Raw genomic sequence first — 16723 nt, forward strand, 5'->3', positions numbered from 1 at the left:
ACAAAGTAAGAACCAGCAATGGAAAACAAATGGAATCATTTATTCATCTGTGAAGCCCAGGTCACAAACATCCCATTCCTAAGGGGAAAAAACACAGTGAGGATCAGGATGCATAGACAGAGAAGGGTCCTGGGTAGAGTGAAACTGGATTTGAATGTTACAGCTCTATTTTATTTAGAAGATAGCAGGAGAATCCAAGACTTGAAGAGAAGAGAGTGGAGGAGTGCGTGGGGAGGGAGGGGGAGGGAGGGAGAGAGAGGGAGAGAGAGAGAGAGAGAAAGAGAGAGAGAAAGAGAGAGAGAGAGAGCGCATGCACTCGGGAGAGAGAGTCCGTGAGAAAACGCTTTGGCTCCTCCTTTTGTATGTTTTTTTTCTCCACCTGGGCCTGCCCTATGCAAATTGGGCTTAGCCAGGAGTGCTGTTTGTTCTGCCTGAAGTTTTCACTCTGGTCCTCGGACCTTCCTTTGACCTTCCTTGTCTTTTAGCCACTGCCATTTTGGACTCCTTTTCCCTATTCTACCTACCTAACACTCTGGAGGAAGGCATGGCAACCCACTCCAGTATTCTTGCCTGGAGAATCCCATGGACAGAGTTAACCTGGTGGGCTATAGTCCAGTGGGTCGCAAAGAGTCAGACATGACTGAGGGACTTAGCAGCAGCAGCAGCTAATTTGAGATTTTGATTGTTCTTTTTCTAATTCTTTTAGGTGGTAGGTTAGGTTTTTTGGAAATTTTCTTGCTTTTTGAGGAAGGTCTATATTTCTCTGAATTGCTCTATATTCCCTCTTTTAGACTGCTTTTGCTGTAGATATTGTATGGTTGTATTTTCATTGTCATTTGTCTCAAAGTATTTTTTAATTTCCTCTTTGATTTCCTCATTGACCCATTGGGTTTTTAGTTGGATATTGTTCAGGCTCCGTGTAATCATTTTTTTCTCATTTCTTTTTCTGTGGTTGATTTCTAGTTTCATGCTATTGATTTACAATAAATCAAAAGAATGTCTCAAGGTTGAAAGATCTTATTAGACCCACTCCTACAATTTACATTTTAAGATGACAGGATTAGAACTAACAATAGAAAGATTTTACCAGACCCACTCCCATAATATACATTCTAAAATAACAGGATTAGTCAGAAGGCTTTCAAGAAGGAGAAACTGTCCTCAAGCAGGATACATTGTTATATAATCCTTAGTACAGAGGTTAAACCGAGTTGTCTGTTGAGGTCAGAAAAGATGCTTGAAATGATTAAATTTAATCTTAAATTTCTTGAGGCTTGTTGCCTATCCTAGAGAACATTCCATGTGCAATTGAAAAGAACATGTATTCTGTAGGTTTTTAAAAATTCAATATCCTAAAAATATCAATTAAGTCTAACTGTTCTATTGTGTCATTTAGAATATGTCACCTTACTGATTTTCTGTCTGAAAGATCTGTCCACTGATGTTGGTGGGGTGTTAAAAGTCTCTTACTATTATTGTATTGCATTCCTGTCAACTTCTCCCTTATGTCTGTGTTTGTTTTATGTATTTAGGTGCTCCTATATTGAATGCATATATGTTAGCAAGTGTAATATTCTTTTCTTGTACTGATTTTTTTATTATTATATAGTATTTTTCTTTATGGCCTTTGTTTTAAAGTCTGTTTTGTCTGATATGAGCATTGCTGTCCCCACTTCACTGTCATTTCCATTTACATGAAGTATCTTTTTCCACCTCCTTACCTTCAGTCTGTGTGTGTTCTTCACCCTACAGTGGATCTCTTGTAGGCAGCATATGGTAAGCTTTTATTATCCAACTTGCCATTCTATGTCTTTTGATCGGATCAGTTAGTCCATTGACGTTTTAGGTGATTATTGACAGACATGCATTTATTGTCATTTTAAACCTTGTTTTCCAGTTGATTTTGAATTTCTTCTTTGTTCTTTTTTTTGCTTTTAGGGTTTGATGGAAGGAACATTTCATGCAAAGATGGGCTTGATAAAGGAAAGAAATGGTATGGACCTAACAGAAGCAGAAGATATTAAGAAGAGATGGCAAGAATACACAGAAGAACTGTACAAAAAAGATCTTCACGACCCAGATAATCACAATGGTGTGATCACTGACCTAGAGCCAGACATCCTGGAATATGAAGTCAAGTGGGCCTTAGAAAGCATCACTACGAACAAAGCTAGTGGAGGGGATGGAATTCCAGTTGAGCTAATTTCAAATCCTGAAAGATGATGTTGTGAAAGTGCTGCACTCAATATGCCAGCAAATTTGGAAAACTCAGCAGTGGCCACAGGACTGGAAAAGGTCAGTTTTCATTCCAATCCCAAAGAAAGGCAATGCCAAAGAATGCTCAAACTACCGCACAATTGCACTCATCTCACACGCGAATAAAGTAATGCTCAAAATTCTCCAAGCCAGGCTCCAGCAATATGTGAACCGTGAAGTTCCTGATGTTTAAGCTGGTTTTAGAAAAGACAGAGGAACCAGAGATCAAATTGCCAACATCCGCTGGACCATCGAAAAAGCAAGAGAGTTCCAGAAAAACATCTATTTCTGCTTTATTGACTATGCCAAAGCCTTTGACTGTGTGGATCACAATCAACTGTGGGAAATTCTTTAAGAGATGGGAATACCAGACCACCTGATCTGCCTCTTGAGAAATTTGTATGCAGGTCAGGAAGCAACAGTTAGAACTGGACATGGAACAACAGACTGGTTCCAAATAGGAAAAGGAGTATGTCAAGGCTGTATATTGTCACCCTGTTTATTTAACTTCTATGCAGAGTACATCATGAGAAACGCTGGACTGGAAGAAACACAAGCTGGACTCAAGATTGCCGGGAGAAATATCAATAACCTCACCTATGCAGATGACACCACCCTTATGGCAGAAAGTGAAGAGGAACTCAAAAGCCTCTTGATGAAAGTGAAAGTGGAGAGTGAAAAAGTTGGCTTAAAGCTCAACATTCAGAAAACGAAGATCATGGCATCCGGTCCCACCACTTCATGGGAAATAAATGGGGAAACAGTGGAAACAGTGTCAGACTTTATTTTTCTGGGCTCCAAAATCACTACAGGTGGTGACTTCAGCCATGAAATTAAAAGATGCTTAGTCCTTGAAAGGAAAGTTATGACCAACCTAGATAGCATATTCAAAAGCGGAGACATTACTTTGCCAACAAAGGTCCGTCTAGTCAAGGCTATGGTTTTTCCTGTGCTCATGTATGGATGTGAGAGTTGGACTGTGAAGAAGGCTGAGCGCCGAAGAATTGATGCTTTTGAACTGTGGTGTTGGAGAAGACTCTTGAGAGTCCCTTGGACTGCAAGGAGATGCAACCAGTCCATTCTGAAGGAGATCAGCCCTGGGATTTCTTTGGAAGGAATGATGCTAAAGCTGAAACTCCAGTACTTTGGCCACATCATGTGAAGAGTTGACTCATTGGAAAAGACTCTGATGCTGGGAGGGATTGGGGGCAGGAGGAGAAGGGCACGACAGAGGATGAGATGGTTGGATGGCATCACTGACTCGATGGACCTGAGTCTCAGTGAACTCCGGGAGTTGGTGATGGACAGGGAGGCCTGGTGTGCTGCAATTCATGGGGTCACAAAGAGTCGGACACGACTGAGCAACTGATGTGATCTGATCTGTGTTCTCTTTTTGGTTTTTGTGAATCTATTGTACGTTTTTGATTTGTGATTACGCTGCTTTTCAAGGGGCTTCCCTGATGGCTCAGATGGTAAAACGCCTGCCTGCAATGCGGGAGATCCGGGTTCGATTCCTGGGTCGGGAAGATCCCCTGGGGAAGGAAATGGCAATCCACTCCAGTCTTGCCTGGAAAATCCCATGGACGGAGGAGCCTGATAGGCTACAGTCCATGGGGTCGCAAAGAGTCGGACACGACTGAGTGGCTTCACTTTCACTTTCACTTTGCTTTTCAAGTGTGTTAACCCATTACTATATCTACTTGCTTTAGTGGTAGTCATATAAGCTCAAACACATTCTTAAAAAAAAACTACGTTTTCTTATGTCCCCACCCAACATTTTATGATTTTGATGTCTTCTTTTAAAACTTCATGTTTATCCTTTTGTTGTTCATTATGGTTATAATCACTCTCATAATTTTTTTTTATTTTAAAAATCCTAAAAAAAAAAAAATAATAATAAAAATCCTGTGTATTGCCTTATTTAAGTGATTTACTTTTTGTTTTATTAATTATATTGGAGTATAGTTGCTTTACAGTGTTGTTTTAGTTTCAGGTATATAGCATAATGATTCAGTTACACATATATTCATTCTTTTTCAGATGGGTTATCCACATCTGAATATGGTTTTTCCACATGGGTTATCACAGAATATTGAGTAGAGTTCCCTGTGCTATACAGTGGGTCTTTGTTGATTATCTGTTTTATGTATTGCAGTGTATATATGTTAACCTCAAGTTCTTTTTTATTCCTCCCCACCCCATGTTTCCCTTTTGGTAATCATAAGCTTGTTTTCGAAATCTGTGAGTCTGTTTCTTTTTTTTTTTTTTAATAAATTAATTTATAACATTAAAAATTAGACTCCACATGAGTGGTGCATGCCTGCTAAGTCACTTCAGTTGTGTCTGACTCTGTGTGATCTATGGACTGTAGCCCGCCAGGTTCCTCTGTCCATGGGATTCTCCAGGCAAGAATACTATAGTGGATTGTCATGCCCTCCTCCAGGGGATCTTCTCAACCCAAGGACAGAACCTGCATCTCGTATGTCTCTGGCTTTGGCAGGTGGGTTCTTTACCACTAGTACCACCAGGGAAGGGCCCCACATGAGTGATATCATATTGTATTTGTCTTTCTCTCTTATCTCACTTAATATGATAATCTCTAGCTCTATCCATGTTGCTACCAATAGTATTATTTTGTTCTTTTTAAAGGTTAAATAGTATTTCAGTGTATATATGTACCACATCTTCTTTTAAGTGATTCATTTTCTTATTGTGATTTTCTTTTTCCTGTACATTTTTCTTTTCTATTTAGGGAAGATCTTTTAATATTTCTTTTAGGATATGTGTAGTATTGCTGTATTCTTTTAGTTTTTGTCTGAGAAATTCTTTATCTCTCCTGTTCTAAATTATAACCTTGCTGGGTAGAATACCCTAGGTTGTAGGCTTTTACCTTTCAGGACTTTGAATATATCTTGTCACTCCCTTTGGCCTGCAACATTTCTGTAAAGAAATCAGCTGATAGACTTGTAAGTTCCCTTGTGATTAATGTTTTGCTTTTAATATGCTTTTTTCTTGCTGCCTTTAGAATCCTCTCTTTAACTTTTGCCATTTTTATTATAATACATCTTGGTGTAGGTCTGTTTGGGCTCATCTTCTTTGGGTTCCTCTGTGCTTCCTGTTGGAGAAGGCAATGGCACCCTACTCCAGTACTCTTGCCTGGAAAATCCCATGGATGGAGGAGCCTGGTGGGCTGCAGTCCATGGGGTCGCTAAGAGTCAGACATGACTGAGCGACTTCACTTTCACTTCTCACTTTCATGCATTGGAGAAGGAAATGGCAACCCACTCCAGTGTTCTTGCCTGGAGAATCCCAGGGACGGGGGAGCCTGGTGGGCTTCCGTCTATGGGGTTGCACAGAATCGGACACGACTGAATCGACTTAGCAGCAGCAGCAGTGCTTCCTGTACCTGGACATCCATTTTCTTCTTTAGGTTTGGAAAATGTTCAGCCATAATTTCTTCAGATATATTTTCAATCTCTTTTTCTCTTTTTTCCCCTTTCTGGGATCCCTATAATGTGTAGATTGGCTTGCTTTTATATTATCCCTTAGGTCTCATAATTGCTTTCATTGAAAATTTTTTGTCTATTTGCTGTTCTAATTGGGTAATTTCTATTACTGTATGTTCCAGATCACTTATTCATTCTTCTGCACTATTTGGTTTGCTGTTTATTGCCATTAGCTCAGTTTTCATCTTGGCAGGTGAGTCTAATTTTGATCTGCTCCTCTTTATAATTCTAATTCCTTGTTATAGTCATCTGCTTTTTTAATTGATAGCCTTTCTTAATTCCTTCAGTATTTTTATTACCTCCTTTTTGAATTTGCAGTCTAATAGACTGGAAAGGATTGTTACATTGTTCTTTCCTGGGAATTATCCTTTTATTGGGAGCGGTTCCTCCACTTCTTCATTTTACTTCTATTTCTCTCTGTGTGTGCTTAGCCGCTCAGTCATGTCCACTCTTTGCGACTTCATGGACTGTGGTCTGCCAGGTGTCTCTGTCCATAGGATTCTCCAGGCAAGAATACTGGAGTGGGTTGCCACTCCCTTCTCTGGGGGATCTTCCTGACCCAGGGATCAAACCCAGGTCTCTGGCATTGTGGGCAGATTCTTTGCCATCTAGGAATTTAGGAGAAAGTTATCTACTGTGGTCTTAAAGAGCTGTTTTTATGTGGGACCCTCCCTGGTAGCCTGCATGAGTCTAATGTTTTTGACGTGAGGGCTGTTTATAGTATGGATACCCTCCACAGCTTTTCTCAGTGTGTGCTGGCTGTTATTCTCTTGACAGGGGGTGTGATTAATATTGCAGTGACTACAGCTGCACTGTATGTTGAATAGGGCCTCCTCCTTGCTCTGTGGTTGTCACATCCCTGTCAGGGGCAGAGTCTGTTTCCCAGTTGTTGGGGTAGAAGCCCCCAGATTTGGTTCTAAGCTGCAGTATGAGGTAGGTGGGACTGGAGTGCTCCGGATGGGAGAGGAGCTACTAAGTATTCCCTTGCAGGAGCTGTCCACTAGAAAGTGCACTTTGTGGTGTTGCCTGTCACTTGTTGTGTGAGCTCACAAAGTACACTGTCCTTGGCCTCGTCTCAGCTGTGGGAATCTGCCTGGATGTCCCTCAGGTACTGTGCCCACAAAGCTGCTGATACACTTACATCCAGCTGCTGGATCCACTGTAGTTGTACACCTGTACCCATCCTATGAGCTATAGGAATCAGCCTAGACTGCAGCCCCAGTTCTGTGTGTGTGTACCCACAAAGCCTGCCGCTGCTAATGCTGGACCCCCTCCAGCCTTGGGAGCACCAGTAATCTGCTTGGATGTCTTGCAGCCCCTGCACTTAGAAAGCCACCAGTGGTACAAATCTGCCCAAATCACACAGTCACAGGGAACTGGCTCAGATTTCAGCCCCAACTTCATGTATGAGAAACCTGCTGGTGCTTGTGTGCTCCCATAGCTTCTAGAGGCGGGCCCTTACCCAGTGTGAACATGTGGAGAAGGAGGCTTCTGTGGTGGGGGCTTTCCCTCTCTCTTTGCATGTGTGTTAACAATAAGGCTGCTATGGAGGATCTGGCTCCATTCTGTACAAATCCCTGGTTGTGGCCCAGACCACGCTCTAGCCCCTTTGGGCTGTTTCTGCACAGCCAATCCCAGTACTCTCCCCAGGTCTGTCTGCTGAAGCCCATGTTTCAGCACTTAGGCCCCATGCATACCACCAAGGCATGTTTCCAACTGGAGAGTGGGAAACAAGGTGGCTGGGACTGTCTTTGCGGTTTTCTCTGTGTTCCACCTGCAGAAGGTCAGCTGCTGCTCTCTCCCCTGAGTCTTTGAAGTTCCCTATTTGTCCTGACTGATCCCCCAGCCAGTGACAGGGGTTCCCAGAGTGAGGGAACCTTCCCCCTTTTTTAGCTCCCTCCCAGGGGTTCAGGTCTCGTACCAATTCCTTTTTTTCCATCTTGTCCTACCTGGTAATGTAGTGATCTTTCTTGTAGCTTTGGTTGTATGAGATCTTCAGCCAGTGTCCAGTAGGTATTCTGTGAGACTTGTTCCAAATGTAGTTGTATTTTTGATGTATTTGTGGGAGGAGGTGAGCTCCATTTCCTTTTCTTCTGCCATTTTGATCTCTGCCCTCTACAAACACGTATTTTTAGAATTTTATTTAGTTATGTATTTTTGGCTGTGCTGGGTCTTTGTTGCTGCATGGGTTTTGTCTAATTATGGTAAGCAGGGGCTACTCTCTAGTTGCAGTGTGCAGGCTTCTCATTGTGGTGGCTTCTCGTTGCAGAGCATGGGCTCTAGGGCATGCGGGCTTCTTAGCTGTGGTACGTGGGCTCAACAGCTGTGGCTCCCAGACTCTAGAGCCCAGGCTCAGTAGTTATGGCACATGGACTTAGCTGCTCCGTGGCATGTGAGATCTTTCTGGATCAGGGATTAAACCCATGTCTCCTGGATTACCAAGTGGATTCTTTACCACTGAGTTACCGGGAAGCCCTCTGCAAATATTTTTGTTACTTGATATTAATGATAGTCTTTTTTTTTTTGCCATGCAGAAAATCTGCATTGTATGTAGTAAAATTTATTAGCCTTATTATTAATATTTTGTTTTATGGCTTCTGTGTTTTAAGAAAACTTAGAAGCAAGGCACCCAAAGCCAGTGCTCTGTGACAACCTGGAGGGATATGATGGGAAGGGAGGTGGTGGGGGGTTCAGGAGGGATGGGACACATATATACCTGTGACTGATTCATACTGATGTATGGCAGAAACCATCACAGTACTGTAAAGTAATTATCCTCCAATTAAAATAAATAAATTTAATTAAAAAAAAGAAAACTTAGAAGGGTTTAAGTTCTCCCCAATTCTTCAGGTACTCAGTTTTATTTCTTGATGCTTACACCTTTGCTCCATTTGGAATTTATATTTGAGTAATGTTGCTAGTTGGTACTTGTATTAGTTACAAATTGCATTCTAATACATGTAACAGACTTAACTACAAAACAGTTTCTCAGGGGCCTTTGGATTCTGCTTATGACAGAGGGACGCTGGAGACAGCACTGCTTCCACTATTACAACAACAACCAAAAAAAATCACAAGACAATCTGTAAATCCACAACTTTTTGGAATTTGTTGGAGAGCTGATGTTTCAGAGCAATCTAATTAATCTTAATCTTAGGAAAGCCAGGTGCCTCCAAGGAGATATAGCACAGGTGCATTTGCTTATTTGAGACTGACTCCATACCTGGACACCATCAATCTGGTAAGAATTCAGTTCTAGGTTTTAAGGAATTGCTCAAGGCCAAATGTAGGCCAGTGTGAGAATTCAAAATACTTCTGGGAGTCACAAGTACATGGGAAATGCACACTCACTTGCAGGCTCTTCTCCAAGGACCTTACCATGTGTTCTTATGAAAGACTGGGACAACACGCAAATCCTGAGAAAGTTTCTCTTGTGGTACAGGCCTGTAGGAAAGGAAGAACAGCCACTTCAGGGAAAGGCATCAAGCCCTACCCAGATCCTTCTCCCTTGTCTTCCCTATAGAACAAAAGCCGTAAGCTGCTGGTGAAGGGCAGTAAATCCTGTCATCAGGCAGAAAATCTTGTGTTGGTAAAGACCAGCTGTAGCTGGAGAAAGAAGAAGAAAATCCCTGCGCTATAGGGAACCCAGATCATTAGAGATTTTCCAGCAGAAGGTGGGGTAGGATCATAAGGAAGGCCTTAACACTAAGACCTGGTGGGGTGTGGGGTGGGTACAGTGTTTATCTAAAACTGACACTGAATCAGAAAAAGAGAGAACACCTCCCTTGCCCTGTCAAGGAGACTTGTGAGCATCAAGTAATAGGTAAAAGCAATCTACTGCTAAAATAGCATCAGGAAGATGTGAAGCTTGAGGGTGGGGCAGACACTGATAAAATCTGTGGACGAGCAGCCTCAACAACAAACACAGGTAATGTTAGATAAATTTGAAGCTTGCAATACACTGACAGTATCTATAGCACAAACAAAACCCAAAAGCAAGTCAGCTCTTGAGTACACTGACTCAATCTCTTACACTAAAGTCCTAGTAGAAGGAAAGGTGTGTCCATTTCCAGGAATAAAAACTATTTACCTCAGTCTTTATTGCCTTGCAATAGATGTCCAGCTTTCAACAAAAATTATTACAAGGCATACAAAGAAGGAAGAAAAAAAATCACACACTATTAAGAGACAAAGCAATTAATAGAACCAGACTAGATATGATACGGAGAAGGCAATGGCACCCCACTCCAGTACTCTTGCCTGGAAAATCCCATGGATGGAGGAGCCTGGTGGGCTACAGTCCATGGGGTCGCTAAGAGTCGGACACGACTGAGAGACTTCACTTTCACTTTTCACTTTCATGCATTGGAGAAGGAAATGGCGACCCACTCCAGTGTTCTTGCCTGGAGAATCCCAGGGACGGGGGAGCCTGGTGGGCTTCTGTCTATGGGTTCGCACAGAGTCGGATACGACTGAAGCGACTTAGCAGCAGCAGCAGCAGCAGCAGCAGATATGATACAGATACTGGATTTATCAGACAAGGAAATTAAAGGAACTATGATTAATAAAGTTAAAGGACCTAGTAGAAAAAGTGGAAAGCCTTTAAAATTAGGTGGGTCAATTTCAGCAGAGAGATGAGAACTCTAGGACTAAAGAATCAACTGGAAATACTAGAAACAGAAAACATGGTAACACAAAGATTTCTTTTGTCTGGCTTCAGTAGTTTTGACACAGAGAAGGAAAGGATCGGTGAACCTGAAGATAATTCAGTAGAACTATCCAAATTAAAATGCAAAGAAAAAAGTGGAAAAAGAAACCCCCAACAGAACAGAGCATCCTAGAGCTGTGGGACAATATCAAAGAGTCTGATATATGTGCAACTGGCATCACAGGAGAGAGAGGAAGGGAGGGAGGAGAAGAGAGAGAGAAGAAGTGAGAGAAAGAGAAAGCAAAAGAGACAAAGTGAGGAGGGGAGAAGGGGAGAAGGAGACAGAAGAAATGGGACAGAAGAAATATTTGAAGAAATAATGGCCAAGAAATGATTTTCAAATTAATGACAGATATAAAACCATAAATACAAAAAGATTAGAGAATATCAAACAGGATAAACAACTAAAATACAGCTAGACATATCATACTTGAACTGCTGAAAACTAAAGAAAAAGGGAAGATCTTGAAGGCAGCTTGAGAAAAAAAGAAACATTACATAAAGAAGAGGAAATTAGAAATATAGCAGACTTTTCATAAAAAACTATGTAAGAAGGAAGACAGTGGAGTGACATTTTCAAAGTGCTGGAAGGGAAAAATAAGGTTAACCTAAAATTCTATATTAAGCAAAAAAAAGTTTCAAAAATTAAAGAGAAAGCCTTTTTCAGACCAATAAGCTTTCTCCTCTTTATAAAAATAGGAAATTGGCTGCCAGCCAGTGATTCTCCCAATTCTTATCTAACAGAACCCCAATTTTAAAAAATTGAGATAAATTTAATCATTTCAAAAATAAGCTCTATACTCATTAAGCAGTCGATCCCCATTCATTCACCTTCCCAGTCCCTGTCAAACACTCATCTGCTTTCTATATCTATGGAATTTCCTATTCTGAACATTTAATGGAGTCAAACAACATGTGGCCTTTTGTGTCTGGCCTCTTTCACTTAGCATAGTGTTTTCAAGGCTTGCTCCTGTTGTAGAATGTATCAGTACTTCATTTTTATAGCTGAAGACATTCTATTTTACGGATATACCACATTTTGTCTATCCATTCCTTAGCTGATGGATATCTGGATTGTTTCTGCCTTTTGGCTATTATGAGTAATGCTGCTATGAACAGAATTGTTGGGTCATATAGTAATTCTTGCTTTCGTGATCACAGCCTTGTCATGGTGAAGGGGCTTGCATAACTCACTGAAGCTATGAGCTATGCTGTGCAGGGCCATCCAAGATGGACAGGTTAAAGAGTTCTGACATAATGTGGCCCACTGGAGGAGGAAATGGCAACTCACGCCAGTATTCTTGCATGGAATATTCCATGGGCAGATGAGCCTGGTGGGCTACAGTCCATGGGGCCACAGAAAGTCAGACATGCCCAAGCAACTAAGCAGCAGCAGCAGCAGCAGCAGAAAGGCTACTGTCAATGACAAAAGCAAAGAGGCTAAAAAGCTGAGCAGAAACTTTAATGGATTCATAGAATAGAGGAAAGAAGAATTAGAATTATGAATAAAGTTACTATAAATGTCTGTGTGCATCTGTGTGGGCCTGATAGGAAGGGCTCCAGTAAACACCATAGACTTTTGTTTGGGACCCTGAAAGGCCCATGGCAATAACTGGAATCAGACAAGCCTTTACAGGGACTGAATCCTCTATGTCCCTGACTGAACTACAGTAATCTGGAATTGATGGTTGGATGGCATCACCGACTCAATGGACATGAGTTTGAGTGAACTCTGGGAGTTGGTGATGGACAGGGAGGCCTGGTGTGCTGTAGTCCATGGGGTTGCAAACAGATGGACACGACTGAGCGACTGAACTGAACTGAACTGAATCTGGAATTGCCAGTGCCTCTAGCTTAGCTTCCAGCTATAAGAACCCAAACAAAGCCTGATAAGGATAGTGTGAGAAAGAGAAATTACCGGCTAATCTCATTTGTGAACATAGATTTTACAAGCCTAAACAAAATATTATCAAACCAAATCCATAAATAATAAAAACAATAACACACGATGACTGAGTTGGCTTTATTTCAGGAATTCAAGGGAAGTTTAGGATTGAAAAAGCAATCACTACAATTTCTTTCTTATTCTTTCTAGTAGAATAAAAGAAGAATTATACAATTATTATTAATTATATTAATTAATAAAAATAATTAATAAAATAAAAAGTAACAAATGTCAAAGAATTTGGTAAAATTAAACATCCATTCAAGAGATAAAAAGTTTTCCTAAACAAGGAATAAAAGAAATCTGATACAGACTACTGCTAAGTAAACCTATATAAAGAAGAAATGTTGAAAGCTTTTCCCTGAGATAAGCAGTGAGACAGGTATGCTTGCTATCATTCTTTATATTCAATATTGTCCGTGTAATAAGGCACAAAAAAGAAGGAAGAAGGTAAGGACTGGATAGGTGGAAATAAAGTAGCTATAATTCAAAGATGATTTATATGTTGAAAATAAGTGAATTTAGCAAGGTTACTAGATAGAAGTATACCTATCTATCATATATATATAGATGCATCCATATATAGATATATGCTATTCTATGCTAAGTCACTTCAGTCGTGTCCGACTCTGTGCGACCCCATAGACAGCAGCCCAACAGGCTCCCCCATCCCTGGGATTCTCCAGGCAAGAACACTGGAGTGGGCATATAGATATATAGTATATATAAAAATCAATAGAATTTTATACATTAGCAACAAATTCCATTTTATTTCCTAATGAAAATAAAAATAATACAATTTAAAAAATCATCAAAAATAATCAAACAGCCAGGAATAAATCTAACAAAAGGTGTGCAAGAGCTTCATGCATAATTTATAAAATGTTATTCAGAGAAATTAAGAGAAAACAAATAAATGAGGAATATACCATTTTAATGTATTATCAATATTATAAAGATGTCATTTTTCTCCTGACTTGATCTATGATTTCAAGAAAATATCAATCTAAATATCAGTGATAATCTTTCGTGTGTGACAACCTGGGTCTAAAATGTATATAGAAATGTAAAGAACCAAGAACTGTGGAGACAATCATGAAGAACAAAGATCATTTACCAGGTATCAAAACTTGACTTATTATAAAGATACAGTAATTAGAAAATCTGGACATCAGCAGATGGTCGATACCGAAATCAGATTGATTATATTCTTTGCAGCCAAAGATGGAGAAGCTCTATACAGTCAGCAAAAACAAGACCGGGAGCTGACTGTGGCTCAGATCATGAACTCCTTATTGCCAAATTCAGACTGAAATTGAAGAATGGAGGGAAAACCACTAGACCATTCAGGTATGACCTGAATCAAATCCCTTATGATTATACAGTGGAAGTGAGAAATAGATTTAAGAGACTAGATCTGATAGAATGCTTGATGAACTATGGATGGAGGTTCGTGACATTGTATAGGAGACAGGAATCAAGACCATCCCCAAGAAAAAGACATGCAAAAAAGCAAAATGGCTGTCTGAGGAGGCCTTACAAATAGCTGTGAAAAGAAGGGTAGCGAAAAGCAAAGGAGAAAAGGAAAGATATACCCATTTGAATGCAGAATTCCAAAGAATAGCAAGGAGAGATAAGAAAGCCTTCCTCAGCGATCAATGCAAAGAAATAGAGGAAAACAATAGAATGGGAAAGACTAGAGATCTCTTCAAGAAAATTAAGAGATACCAAGGGAACATTTCATGCAAACATGGGCTCAATAAAGGACAGAAATGGTATGGACCTAACAGAAACAGAATTTATTAAGAAGAGGTGGCAAGAATACACAGAAGAACTGTACAAAAAAGATCTTCATGACCCAGATAATCACGATGGTGTGATCATTGACCTAGAGCCAGACATCCTGGAATGTGAAGTCAAGTCGGCCTTAGGAAGCATCACTATGAACAAAGCTAGTGGAGGTGATGGAATTCCAGTTGAGCTATTTCAAATCCTAAAAGATGATGCTGTGAAAGTGCTGCATTCAATACTCCAGCAAATTTGGAAAACTCAACAGTGGCCACAGGACTGGTAAAGGTCAGTTTTCATTCCAATCCCAAAGAAAGGCAATGCCAAAGAATGCTCAAACTACTGCACAATTGCACTCATCTCACACACTAGTAAAGTAATGCTCAAAATTCTCCAAGCCAGTCTTCAGCAATACGTGAACTGTGAACTTCAAGATGTTCAAGCTGGTTTCAGAAAAGGCAGAGGAACCAGAGATCAAATTGCCAACATCCGCTGCATTGTGGAAAAAGCAAGAGAGTTCCAGAAAAACATCTATTTCTGCTTTATTGACTATGCCAAAGCCTTTGACTGTGTGGATCACAATAAACTGTGGAAAATTCTGAAAGAAATGGGAATACCAGAGTACCTGACCTGCCTCTTGAGAAACCTGTATGCAGGTCAGGAAGCAACAGTTAGAGCTGGACATGGAACAGACTAGTCAAGGCTGTATATTGTCACCCTGCTTATTTAACTTATATGCAGAGTACATCATGAGAAACACCGGGCTGGATGAAGCACAAGCTGGAATCAAGATTGCTGGGAGAAATATCAATAACCTCAGATATGCAGATGATACCACCCTTATGGCAGAAAGTGAAGAAGAACTAAAGAGCCTCTTGATGAAAGTGAAAGAGGAGAGTGAAAAAGTTGGCTTAAAGCTTAACGTTCAGAAAACTAAGATCATGGCATCTGGTCCCATCTCTTCATGGCAAATAGATGGGTAAACAATGGAAACAGTGCCTGACTTTATTTTTGGGGGCTACAAAATCAATGCAGATGGTGACTGCAGTCATGAAATTAAAAGACGCTTACTCCTTGGAAGGAAAGTTATGACCAACTTAGACAGTATATTGAAAAGCAGAGACATTACTTTGTCAACAAAGGTCCATGTAGTCAAGGCTATGGTTTTTCCAGTGGTCATGTATGGATGTGAGAGTTGGACTGTGAAGAAAGCTGAGCGCCAAAGAATTGATGCTTTGAACTGTGGTGTTGGAGAAGACTTTTGAGAGTCCCTTGGACTGCAAGGAGATCCAACCAGTCCATTCTGAAGGAGATCAGCCCTGGGTGTTCATTGGTAGAACTGCTGTTGAAGCTGAAACTCCAATACTTTGGCCACCTGATGTGAAGAGCTGACTCATTTGAAAAGACCCTGATGCTGGGAAAGATTGAGGGCAGGAGGAGAAGGGGATGACAGAGGATGAGATCGTTGGATGACATCACTGACTCAATGGACATGGGTTTGGATGAACTCTGGGAATAGGTGATGGACAGGGAGGCCTGGTGTGCTGTGGTTCATGCGGTCACAAAGAGTTGGACACAACTGAGTGACTGAACTGAAGTGAATTAGAAAATGTGATACTGGTGCAAGAATAGACAAAGTCACACAACAAAAGAGAGAATACAGAAATAGGTCTATAAATATACAGATGTTTCATTTATGACAATGTGGCACTGCAGAAAAGTGGAGAAAGGAAGACTCTTTTAAGTAAATGCAGCTAGGTCATTTGGATATCCGGCTTCCCTGGTGGCTCAGAATTTAAAGCGTCTGCTTCCAATGCGGGAGAACCGGGTTTGATCCCTGAGTTGGGAAGATCCCCTGGAGAAGGAAATAGTAACCCACTCCAGTATTCTTGCCTGGAGAATCCGATGGATGGAGAAGCATATTAGGCTACACCCCACAGAGGTGTCACAAAGAGTTGGACACAACTGAGCGACTTCACTTTCTTTCTTTTCTTTCTTAAGTTAAAATAAATTAAGCAACCTCTACCTCAAACTATGCATAAGATTCAACTCCAGATGTACAGTATATCTAAATGTGAAAGTAAAACCACATAATAAAGAGTCTGACTCATTTTTTATGTTTGATTGCCAATAGCTTTTTATAGCTTCAGCCCTCTCTCTTCCCCTTGTGCCCTCTATTGGGTGAAACTGGTAAGAAAGCCTGGTTTCTGTCCTTTGGTACTGGTGGAAGATTCACATAAGGCCCTTCCTCATAAATGGGAACACTTACCCCACCCCCAACACCAAATTTACAATAAAAAGTCCAAGCCAGTCTCTCTGCTTGCTCAGGATCTGCTTTTGAGGGTCTGTCCTGCTCTCCCCAGAGATCTCAACTATGTAAGCAATAAAACTTCTCATAACTTCTTGACATGTGCCTCTGACATAATCAGTCTTGACATTTGAGTCAAATTGTGGGTGGAAGCCTATCTTGTTGCTTTAGGGTAGTCACAACATATCAGAAAGCTTCTAGAATATAATACA

The 16723-nt window shown here is 40.7% G+C and overlaps 1 long non-coding RNA gene across 3 annotated transcripts in view; it reads left to right on the plus strand.

The window, feature by feature from the left end:
- Window positions 1-4176, plus strand: part of LOC147367481 (uncharacterized) — a 47911-nt gene extending 43735 nt beyond the window's left edge. For 2 of the 3 annotated variants that reach the window (XR_015170114.1, XR_015170113.1), the window contains exon 2: window positions 1939-4176. This is a non-coding gene — a long non-coding RNA (uncharacterized LOC147367481). The remainder of the gene's footprint in view (window positions 1-1938) is intronic. The other variant, XR_015170112.1, reaches the window with a different exon arrangement.
- The last annotated feature ends 12547 nt before the right edge of the window (window positions 4177-16723 follow it).

Source organism: Bos grunniens, chromosome 8 (assembly GCF_055505025.1).
Source record: "Bos grunniens cultivar Pamir isolate PY7600 chromosome 8, Bosgru_T2T1.0, whole genome shotgun sequence".
Taxonomy (NCBI): domain Eukaryota; kingdom Metazoa; phylum Chordata; class Mammalia; order Artiodactyla; family Bovidae; genus Bos; species Bos grunniens.